The following is an 11,372-nucleotide window of genomic DNA, read 5'->3' as shown; positions in this document are numbered from 1 at the left end:
ATAGGGTATTCAATGGAGGTCTAGGAGTTAGGACTCCGCACTTTCACTGCCTTGGCCATGGTTCAGTCCCCAGTCGGGAAACTAAGATTCTAAAAACTGTGCAATGTGGCCAAAAAATAAGAAAAAGAGATTAAAAATGAATTTAAAAGAAAGAATTTCACTTTAAAAAAAATTGAAAATCTAATCAGCTTTATTTAATGTCATGACTTTAAACATATTCTCATAGTGCTTTTTTTTTTTTTCTGACAGAGCTTATAAAGTGTCCATATTATTTTTTCTTTAAATATTTGATAGAATTTAAGCAGAGAAGTCATCTGAGCCTCAGCTTTGCTTTGTGGGAGGATTTGTAACTACCAATTCATGTTCCTGTTATATGGCAGCTCAAATCTTTCTTTAGAAAAAAGAGGTGCAATTTAAACATGAGAAAAGAGACAGGTTGGAAGTAGAAGGAAAGGAACAAATACATCATGCAAACAGTAACATAGAAAGCTAGCATAGCAATATAAATATCAGACAAAGTAGATTTTAAGAAAAAGAGCACAATAACAGATAAGGTGGGTTATTTTACAGTGAGAAAGATAATTAGTCATTTTCATCTTTTCCTCCAGCTTCCCTGAGATACAGAATCACACTGTATAATAAGCACTTTACTCTTCCATCACAGACCCTAAGAGTTACACAGTAGAATCGATGAGGAAAAGTTCTTAATTGAAAACAAACAAACAAACAAACAAAAACCTCCTGCATTGCCAGAGGTGGGTGAAGGGGATGGGAAGTAGTGGTTGGTTGATAAATGGTTACAGTTGAATGGAAAAGGAACTAAAAGATGGGACATGAAACAGGGAAGTCAAAATAAAAAAGTGTTGCTGCAAACAGAAAGCTTGAAATTGAGATTTTAGACATTGAAGATATTGGTAATAATGAAGTGGAGGACTGTTTGTGGGAACGAGCAACTGAAATACAGTGAAGGAGAGCTGGAGTTCAAGATACTGAGTAGCAAAGTTTTTCAGTTCATTTCAGTTGCTCAGTCGTGTGTGACTCTTTGTGACCCCATGGACTGCAGCACGCCAGGCCCTCCTGTCCATCACCAACTCCTGGAGTTTACTCAAACTCATGTCCATCGAGTTGGTGATGCCATGCAACCATCTCATCCTTTGTCATCCCCTTCCCCTCCTGCCTTCAATCTTTCCTAGCATCAGGGTCTTTTCAAATGAGTCAGCTCTTTGCATCAGGTGGCCAAAGTATTGTCATAAGAACAAACCAAAGTTATTAAATGAATTTAAAAATAGATGGAGGAGGATGAACAGAATTAGGCAAAGTCACTGCCTTGCAAGTTCTAATGAAATCAGATTTAAGACACAATTAATATGACTGATTCTGTCAGGTGAAACTCTGATGGAGGAGGCTGACATCACCTGATGGCTGTTCCTCCCTTACTGCTGGGGGACAACCAGATATCCCGTATTACCCAGGGTGCTGTAACAGGCAGCACAGAACACCGCCTGGAACACAGTCCTGATGAAAAGCTGAATCAGAAAGTCATCAAGCCTCTAGATCAACTACAGCTCATCGTGAACATAAGGGACAGATTCACATTTCGAGTGAAAACACAGTCAACCAAAACCAGAATGTTGACAATTCTCCAGGGCGGAAAAATGGTGCACTTTTTATGTTGATTAAATGGTATGACCCACAGCCATAAAAAGGAATGCATTTGACTCAGTTCTAATGAGGTGGATGGACCTAGAGCTTTTAATACAGAGTGAAGTAAGTCAGAAAGAGAATAAATCTTATATATTAACACATGTGTATGGAATCTAGAAAGATGGTGGTACTGAGGAACCTATCTGTAGGGCAGTAGTAGAGACACAGTCATAGAGAACAGACTTGTTGGGCACAGTTGGGGAAGGAAACGGTGAGAAGAATTGAGAGAGGAGCATTGAAACATATCCATTACCATGTGTAAAATAGATCACTAATGGGAAGTTGGTCTATAACACCGGGAGCTCAGACCCAGTGCTCTGTGACATCCTAGAGGGGTGGATGGGGTGGGAGGTGGGAGAGGAGGCCCAGGAAGGAGGGGACATACGTGTACCTATGGCTGATTCATGGTGTTGTATGGCGGAAACCAACATAATATTGTAAAGCAATTATGTTTCAATTAAAAATAAATAAATTTAAATATAAATAAATAAATAAACGATATGACCCAAAGTGAAGAGCCAATACAGGCATATCTCAGAGATGTTGAGTCATTGGGGTTGTAAAGAGTCAAACATGACTGAGCAACTGAATTGCAGTATTTTACAACTGGTAAGCAGAATTGCAATTTCTCCTTGGAGGCATTATGCCCCCTAGAGGCTAATTGGTGTGACAGTTGGACAGTGTCTAAACTCTCAACAACACCTTAAACGACTTTATTCCACTGTGTGTAGTTGGATTTTTGAAGAAAAAAAAAATTTACAGTATCATGGGAAATAGATGGGGAAACAGTGGAAATAGTGTCAGACTTTATTTTTCTGGGCTCCAAAATCACTGCAGATGGTGACTGCAGCCATGAAATTAAAAGACGCTTACTCCTTGGAAGGAAAGTTATGACCAACCTAGATAGCATATTGAAAAGCAGGGACATTACTTTGCCAACAAATGTTCGTCTAGTCAAGGCTATGGTTTTTCCTATGGTCATGTATGGATGTGAGAGTTGGACTGTGAGGAAGGCTGAGCGCCGAAGAATTGATGCTTTTGAACTGTGGTGTTGGAGAAGACTCTTGAGAGTCCCTTGGACTGCAAGGAGATCCAACCAGTCCATTCTGAAGGAGATCAGACCTGGGATTTCTTTGGAAGGAATGATGCTAAAGCTGAAAGTCCAGTACTTTGGCCACCTCATGCAAAGAGTTGACTCTTTGGAAAAGACTCTGATGCTGGGCGGGATTGGGGGCAGGAGGAGAAGGGGACGACAGAGGATGAGATGGCTGGATGGCATCGCTGACTTGATGGACGTGAGTCTGAGTGAACTCCGGGAGTTGGTGATGGACAGGGAGGCCTGGCGTGCTGCGATTCATGGGGTCACAAAGAGTCAGACATGACTGAGCGTCTGATCTGATCTGATACTTCAATTAAAAAAAAGAAGTTAATGTAAGAGTCAACTACTACATTTAAGTCCTGTTTTGACGGTCTGTGTCCAGGGTCTTATCTTAGGGGTTACTTGATAGATTTCAGAATCTAGTCAGCCCTTCACCACTCCACTTCCCGCTCCCTGGTTTTCCTTCCTGAAGACTGGAGCTCCTTACCTCTTACATCCCATTTCCCTCCTTGCCTGTGTGCTCAGCAAACAGAACTCCTTGAAGGATATTTTCTCATTTACCCTCTTCCACCTCTTTGTGCAAGGCTGGACACAAGTGCGATGTTTATTCAATGCTGTGCTGCTTGAATTAATATCAGATGTTAAATTCCCCTCCTCCTGGTTGGGGTCCAGCTGGGCTTGGGGTGCACCCACACTGGAGTGTCTGAGGTCGTGTACAGACTGTGGGGAGTTGAGAAGTTTAAGAGGACTGGGAGGGAGCAGGGTCTGAGTGGGACCCCCAGTTTCACAGCCCCTACCTTGCAGGGTCCTTGGTCATCAAAAATTCAAGCAGCCAAAGAAATAATCAATAAACAATCTATAATGGGAATAGGGAAGCATTTTGTTTGAGCCAAATTGAGGATTATACTCTAGAGACAGATGCTCAGATAACTCTGAGGAACTGCTTTCTTGAAGCACCTTTTTCAATACTGTCTTATACCTTGTCTGACCAAAGAGCAAACACCACGCATGACAGGGTTCTCTCCTTCAAGGTTTCAAGAGACAAGCTAGTGCACAGACAGTGAGACGACAGGACCCTGGTGTCTAGGAAGGGAACTTTACCTTCCAGGGTGTGGACCTGTGAGAAGACAGTTGCTCATCCTTATCTTCAAAACAGATTTTATTTTTTTAAAAATTAATTTAATTATTTTAATTAGAAGCTTATTACTTTACAGTATTGTAGTGGTTTTTGCCAAACATTGACATGAATCAGCCTCGGACCCAAATGTGTTCCCCATCCAGAACCCTCCTCCCACGTCCCTCCCCATCCCATCCCCCAGGGTCATCCCAGTGCACCAGCCCTGAACACCCTGTCTCATTCATCAAACCTGGACTGGCGATCCGCTTCACATATGATAATATACACGTTTCAATGCTATCCTCTCAAATCATCCCACCCTCACTTTCTCCCACAGAGTCCAAACAACTGTCCTTTAAATCTGTGTCTCTTTTACTGTCTCACATATAGGATCATCGTTACCATCTTCCTAAATTCCATATATATGCATTAGTAACTGTATTGGTGTTTTTCTTCCTGACTTACTTCACTCTGTATAATAGGATCCAGTTTCATCCACCTCATTAGAACTGATTCAAATGAATTCTTTTAATGGCTGAGTAATACTCCATCATTTATATGTACCACTGCTTTCTTATCCATTCGTCTGCTGATGGACATCTAGGTTGCTTCCATGTCCTGGCTATTATAAACAGTGCTGCGATGAACATTGGGGTACACGTGTCTCATTCAATTCTGGTTTCTGCAGTGTGTATGCCCAGCAGTGGGATTGCTGGGTCATATTGCAGTTCTATTTCCAGTGTTTTAAGGAATCTCCACACTGTTCTCCACAGTGGCTGTACTAGTTTGCATTCCCACCAACAGTATAAGAGGTTCCCTTTTCTTTGCACCCTCTCCAGCATTTACTGTTTGTAGACTTTTTAATAGCAGCCATTCTGACCAGTGTGGGATGGTACCTCATTGTGGTTTTGGCTTGCATTTCTCTGATAATGAGTGATGCTGAGAATCTTTTCTTGTGTTAGCCATGTGTATGTCTTCTTTGAAGAAATGTCTGTTTAGTTCTTTGGTCCATTTTTTGATTGGGCCATTTATTTTTCTGGAATTGAGCTGCAGGAGCTGCTTGTTTATTTTTGAGATTAATTCTTTGTCAATTGCTTTGTTTGCTATTCTTTTCTCCAATTCTGAAGGCTGTCTTTTCACCTTGCTTACGGTTTCATTCATTGTGCAAAGGCTTTGAGGTTTAATTAGGTCCCATTTGTTTATCTTTGCTTTTATTTCCATTGCTCTGGGAGGTGGGCCATAGAAGATCCTGCTGTGATTTATGTCAGAGAGTGTTTTGCCTACGTTTTCCTTACAAGTTTTATAGTTTCTGGTCTTATATTTAGATCTTTAATCCGTTTTGAGTTTATTTTTGTGTATGGTGTTAGAAAGTGTTCTAGTTTCATTCTTTAGCAATTGGTTGGCCAGTTGTCCCAGCAGCACTTGTTAAAGAGATCGTCTTTTCTCCATTGTATATTCTTGTCTCCTTTGTTAAAGATGAGGTGTCCATAGGTGCGTGGATTTATTTCTGGGCTTTCCATTTTGTTCCATTGATCTATATTTCTGTCTTTGTGCCAGTACCGTACTGTCTTGATGACTGTAGCTGTGTAGTATAGTTTGAAGTTAGGCAGGTTGATTCCTCCAGTTCCATTTTTCTTTCTCAAGATTACTTTGGCTATTCGAGGTTTTTTGTATTTCCATGCAAATTGTGAAAGCATTTGTTCTAGGTCTCTGAAAAACACCATTGGTAGCTTGATAGGGATTGCATTGAATGTGTAGATTGCTTTGGGCAGTATACTCATTTCCAGTATATTGATTCTTCCAATCCATGAACATGGTATATTTCTCCATCTATTTGTGTCCTCTTTGATTTCTGTCATCAGTGCTTTATAGTTTTCTATATATAGGTCTTTTCTTTCTTTAGGTAGACTTATTCCTAAGTATTTTATTCTTTTTGTTGCAATAGTGAATGGAATTTTTTCCCTTAATTTCTGTTTCTGTTTTCTTATTGTTAGTGTATAGGAATGCAAGGGATTTCTGTGTGTTAATTTTATATCCTGCAACTTTACTATAGTCATTGATTAGCTCTAGTAATTTTCTGGTGGAGTCTTTAGGGTTTTCCATGTAAAGGATCATGTCATCTGCAAACAGTGAGAGTTTTACTTCTTCTTTTCCAATCTGGATTCCTTTTATTTCTTTTACTTCTCTGATTGCTGTGGCTAAAACTTCCAAAACTATGTTGAATAGTAGTGGTGAGAATGGGCACTTGTCTTGTTCCTGACTCTTGGGGAAATGCTTTCAATTTTTTCCCCATTGAGGATAATGTTTGCTGTGGGTTTATAATATATGGCTTTTATTATGTTGAGGTATGTTCCTTCTACTCCTGCTTTCTGGAGGATTTTTATCATAAATGGATGTTGAAATTTATCAAAGGCTTTCTCTACATCTATTGAGATAGTCATATGGTTTTTATCTTTTAATTTGTTAACATGGTGTATCAAATTGATTGACTTGTGGATATTAAAGAATCCTTGCATCCTTGGGATAAAGCCCACTTGGTCATGATGTATGATTTTTTAATATGTTGTTGGATTCTGTTTGCTGAATTTCGTTAAGGATTTTTGCATCTATGTTCATCAGTGATATTGGCCTGTAGTTTTCTTTTTTTTGTGGCATCTTTGTCAGGTTTTGGTATTAGGGTGATGGTGGCCTCATAGAATGACATTGGAAGTTTATCTTTCTGCAATTTTCTGGAAGAGTTTGGGTAGGATTGGTGTTAGCTCTTCTTTAAATTTTTGGTAGAATTCAGCTGTGAAGCCATCTGGTCCTGGGCTTTTGTTTGCTGGAAGATTCTGATTACAGTTTCGATTTCCGTGCTTGTGATGAGTCTGTTAAGATTTTCTATTTGTTCCTGGTTCAGTTTTGGAAGGTTATACTTTTCTAAGAATTTCCCCATTTCTTCCAAGTTGTCCATTTTATTGGCATATAGTTGCTGATAGTAGTCTCTTATGATCCTGTGTATTTCTGTATTGTCTGCTGTGATTTCTCCATTTTCATTTCTAATTGTGTTGATTTGCTTCTTTTGCCTTTGTTTCTTGATGAGTCTGGCTAATGGTTTGTCTATTTTATTTATCTTCTCAAAGAACCAGCCTTAGCTTTGTTGATTTTGGCTATGATCACCTTTGTTTCTTTTGTATTTCTTTCTGCCCTAATTTTTAAGATTTCTTTCCTTCTACTAACCCTGGGGTTCTTCGTTCCTTCCTTTTCTAGTTGCTTTAGGTGTAGAGCTAGGTTATTTATTTGGCTTTTCTCTTGTTTCTTGAGGTAAGCTTGTATTGTTATGAACGTTCTCCTTAGCACTGAGTCCCATAGGTATTGGGTTGTTGTGTTTTCATTATCATTCGTTTCTATGCATATTTTGATTTCTTTTTGATTTCTTCAGTGATTCGTGTTGTTTAGCCTCCATACGTTTGTATTTTCAACAGTAGTCTTTTTTTTTTTTTTGTATTTTTTCCTGTAGTCTTACTGCATTGTGATCAGACAAAATGCTTGAAATGATTTCAATTTTTTTGAATTTACCAAGCCTAGATATATGGCCCAGGATGTGATTTATCCTCTAGAAGGTACTGTGTGCACTTGAGAAAAGGGTAAAATTCATTGTTGGGGTAAATGTCTTATAGATATCAATTAAGTCTAACTGGCCCATTGTGTTATTTAAAGCTTGTGTTTCCTTGTTAATTTTCTGTTTAGTTGATCTATCCATAGGTGTGAGTGTGGTATTAAAGTCTCCCACTATTATTGTGTTCCTGTTAACTTCCCCTTTCACAGTTGTTAGCGTTGCCTTACATATTGTGGTGCTCCTATGTTGGGTGCATGTACATTTTTAATTGTTATATCTTCTTCTTGGATTGGCCCTTTGATCATTTTGTAGTGTCCTTCTTTGAATCTTTCATGGCCTCTATTTCAAAGTCTATTTTATCTGATGAGTATCACTACTCCTGCTTTCTTTTGGTCTCCATTTGTGTGAAATATCTTTTTCCAGCTCTTCACTTTCAGTCTGTATGTGTCCCTTGTTTTGAGGTAGGTCTCTTGTAGACAACAGATATAGGGGTCTTGTTTTTTGTATCCATTCAGCCAGTCTTTGTCTTTTGGCTGGGACATTGAAGCCCATTTACATTTATGGTAATTATTGATAAGTATGATCCTGTTGCCATTTAATTTGTTGTTTTGGGTTTGAGTTTATAAACTATTTCTGTGTTTCCTGTCTAGAGAAGATCCTTTAGCATTTGTTGAAGAGTTGGTTTGGTGGTGCTGAAATTTTCAGCTTTTGCTTGTCCGTAAAGCTTTTGATTTCTCCTTCATATGTGAATGAGATCCTTGCTGGGTACAGTCATCTGGGTTGTAGGTTTTTCTCTTTCATCAGTATAAGTATGTCCTGCCATTCCTTTCTGGCCTGTAGAGTTTCTATTGAAAGATCAGCTGTTATCCTTATGGGAATCCCCTTGTGTGTCATTTGTTGTTTTTCCCTTGCTGCTTTTAATATTTCAAAACAGTTTTCTTTACCTCAAGGTTAAAGCAGATGTGCTTTGAGGGTCTGACAGGCTGTGTTTTTTACACAAAGTTCAGGCTGAACCACAGATAAGCCAAACTGACTTCCCCATACCTCAGTATGTGAACTATTTCTCCATCACAGAATATAAAATATCTTAAAAACATATAATCCTGCAATTCTACTTCTGAGGATAAACCCAGAAGAGTTGAAATCACACTTGGGAAGAGACATGTGTACACACATGTTCACAGCACCATTATTCACAGTAACTAATCCTGGAATGTGAAGTCAAGTGGGCCTTAGAAAGCATCACTACAAACAAAGCTAGTGGGGGTGATAGAATTCCAGTTGAGTTATTCCAAATCATGAAGGATGATGCTGTGAAAGTGTTGCACTCAATATGCCAGCAAACTTGGAAAACTCAGCAGAGGCCACAGGACTGGAAAAGGTCAGTTTTCATTCCAATCCCAAAGAAAGGCAATGCCAAAGAATGCTCAAACTACCACACAATTGCACTCATCTCATACGCTAGTAAAGAAATGCTCAAAATTCTCCAAGCCAGCCTTCAGCAATATGTGAACCGTGAGCTTCCTGATGTTCAAGTTGGTTTTAGAAAAGCAGAGGAACCAGAGATCAAGTTGCCAACATCTGCTGGATCATCAAAAAAGCAAGAGAATTCCAGAAAAATATCTATTTCTGCTTTACTGACTATGCCAAAGCCTTTGACTGTGTGGATCACAATAAACTGTGGAAAATTCTGAAAAAGATGGGAATACCAGACCACCTGATCTGCCTCTTGAGAAATTTGTATGCAGGTCAGGAAGCAACAGTTAGAACTGGACATGGAACAACAGACTGGTTCCAAATAGGAAAAGGAGTTCATCAAGGCTGTATATTGTCACCCTGTTTATTTAACTTATATGCAGAGTACATCATGAGAAACGCTGAACTGGAAGAAACACAAACTGGAATCAAGATTGCCGGGAGAAATATCAATAACCTCAGATATGCAGATGACACCACCCTTATGGCAGAAAGTGAAGAGGAACTAAAAAGCCTCTTGATGAAGGTGAAGGTGGAGAGTGAAAAAGTTGGCTTAAAGCTCAACATTCAGAAAACGAAGATCATGACATCCGGTCCCACCACTTCATGGGAAATAGATGGGGAAACAGTAGAAATAGTGTCAGACCTTATTTTTCTGGGCTCCAAAGTCACTGCAGATGGTGACTGCAGCCATGAAATTAAAAGACACTTACTCCTTGGAAGGAAAGTTATGACCAACCTAGATAGCATATTCAAAAGCAGAGACATTACTTTGTCAACAAACGTTTGTCTAGTCAAGGCTATGGTTTTTCCAGTGGAAATGTATGGATGTAAGAGTTGGACCGTGAAGAAAGCTGAGCACCAAAGAATTGATGCCTTTGAACTGTGGTATTGGAGAAGCCTCTTGAGAGTCCCTTGGACTGCAAGGAGATCCAACCAGTCCATTCTGAAGGAAATCAGACCTGGGATTTCTTTGGAAGGAATGATGCTAAAGCTGAAACTCCAGTACTTTGGCCACCTCATGCGAAGAGTTGACTCATTGGAAGAGACTCTGATGCTGGGAGGGATTGGAGGCAGGAGGAGAAGGGGACGACAGAGGATGAAATGGCTGGATGGCATCACTGACTCGATGGACGTGAGTCTGGGTGAACTCTGGGAGTTGGTGATGGACAGGGAGGCCTGGCGTGCTGTGATTCATGGGGTCGCAAAGAGTCGGACACAACTGAGTGCCTGATCTGATCTGATTTGAAGATATGAAAGCAACCCAAGTGCCTATTGACCAAAGTATGGTTAAGCCAATGTGGTAGGTACCAATAACACAGTATATTCCACATTTAAAAGGAATAGAATATAATACATGCTACAACATGGGCACACCTAGTGGACATTATACAAATAAAATAAGGCTGACAAGAGAGGACAAATATTGGATGGTTCCACTGAAATGAAGTGGTCAGCGTGGTCAGATTCATAGGGAGAAAGTAGAATGGTGATGCCAGGAGCTGGGGAAGGAAAAAGGGGGAATTGTTGGTTAATGTGTACAGAGTTTCTGTTTTCCAGAGGAAAAAAGTCCTGGGGTTTGGTTGCACAAAATGTGAATGTACTTAACATGGAAATGGGGGAGGTCGTTGACCCTCATGTCCTCTGCCTGCCTTCTGTCTGTGGTAAAAGCTTATCAAAAGAATAAATTTACTCCAAGAAGGGAGAACATGCAGAAACAAAGGAAAACAGTCAAAGGAGAACACATAATAATAATAATAATATAGTGATTAAGCATAGTCAAAGACCATTACTTCCTTCTCAAGGGCTACAGACAATATTCTGAGAGCATGTAGATACAGACATTTCCACCAGCTGGAAGAAGTTATCTAACTGATGACCAGAGGGTAGCCATGACAACAGGTGCCCCAATTCTGAGAACTAGCCTCAAGGAAATGGGAACAAGCTGACCTTGTTACTGAAGTTTAACTGTACCTAAAACAGTCAAGACAACGCTGGTCAGCTCACTGATGACCAATTTCAAGATGACTGTCAGAGTGAACTGTGCTGTTTCTGAATGTATCACCCTCTCTGAGACTATAAAAGCTCTTGTGCTCTGCTCAGGTATGTCTGACTCTTTTCAAACCTATGGACTGTAGCCCACCAGGCTCCTCTGTCCATGGGATTCTCCAGGCAAGAATACTGGAGTGGGTTGCCATGCCCTCTCAGGGAATCTCCCAACCTAGGGTTTGAACCCAGGGCTTTTGCATCCAGGCAGATTCTTCAGTGTTTCAGCCACCAGGGAAACCCAAGGATACTGGAATGGGTAGCCTATTCCTTCTCCAGGTGATCTACCTGACCCAGAAACTGAAGTGCTATCTCCTGTACTGCGGGTGGAA

This window comes from Bos taurus, chromosome 18, assembly GCF_002263795.3.
Source record: "Bos taurus isolate L1 Dominette 01449 registration number 42190680 breed Hereford chromosome 18, ARS-UCD2.0, whole genome shotgun sequence".
NCBI classification, from domain to species: Eukaryota; Metazoa; Chordata; class Mammalia; order Artiodactyla; family Bovidae; genus Bos; species Bos taurus.
Note: the sequence above shows the minus strand (reverse complement) of the source record.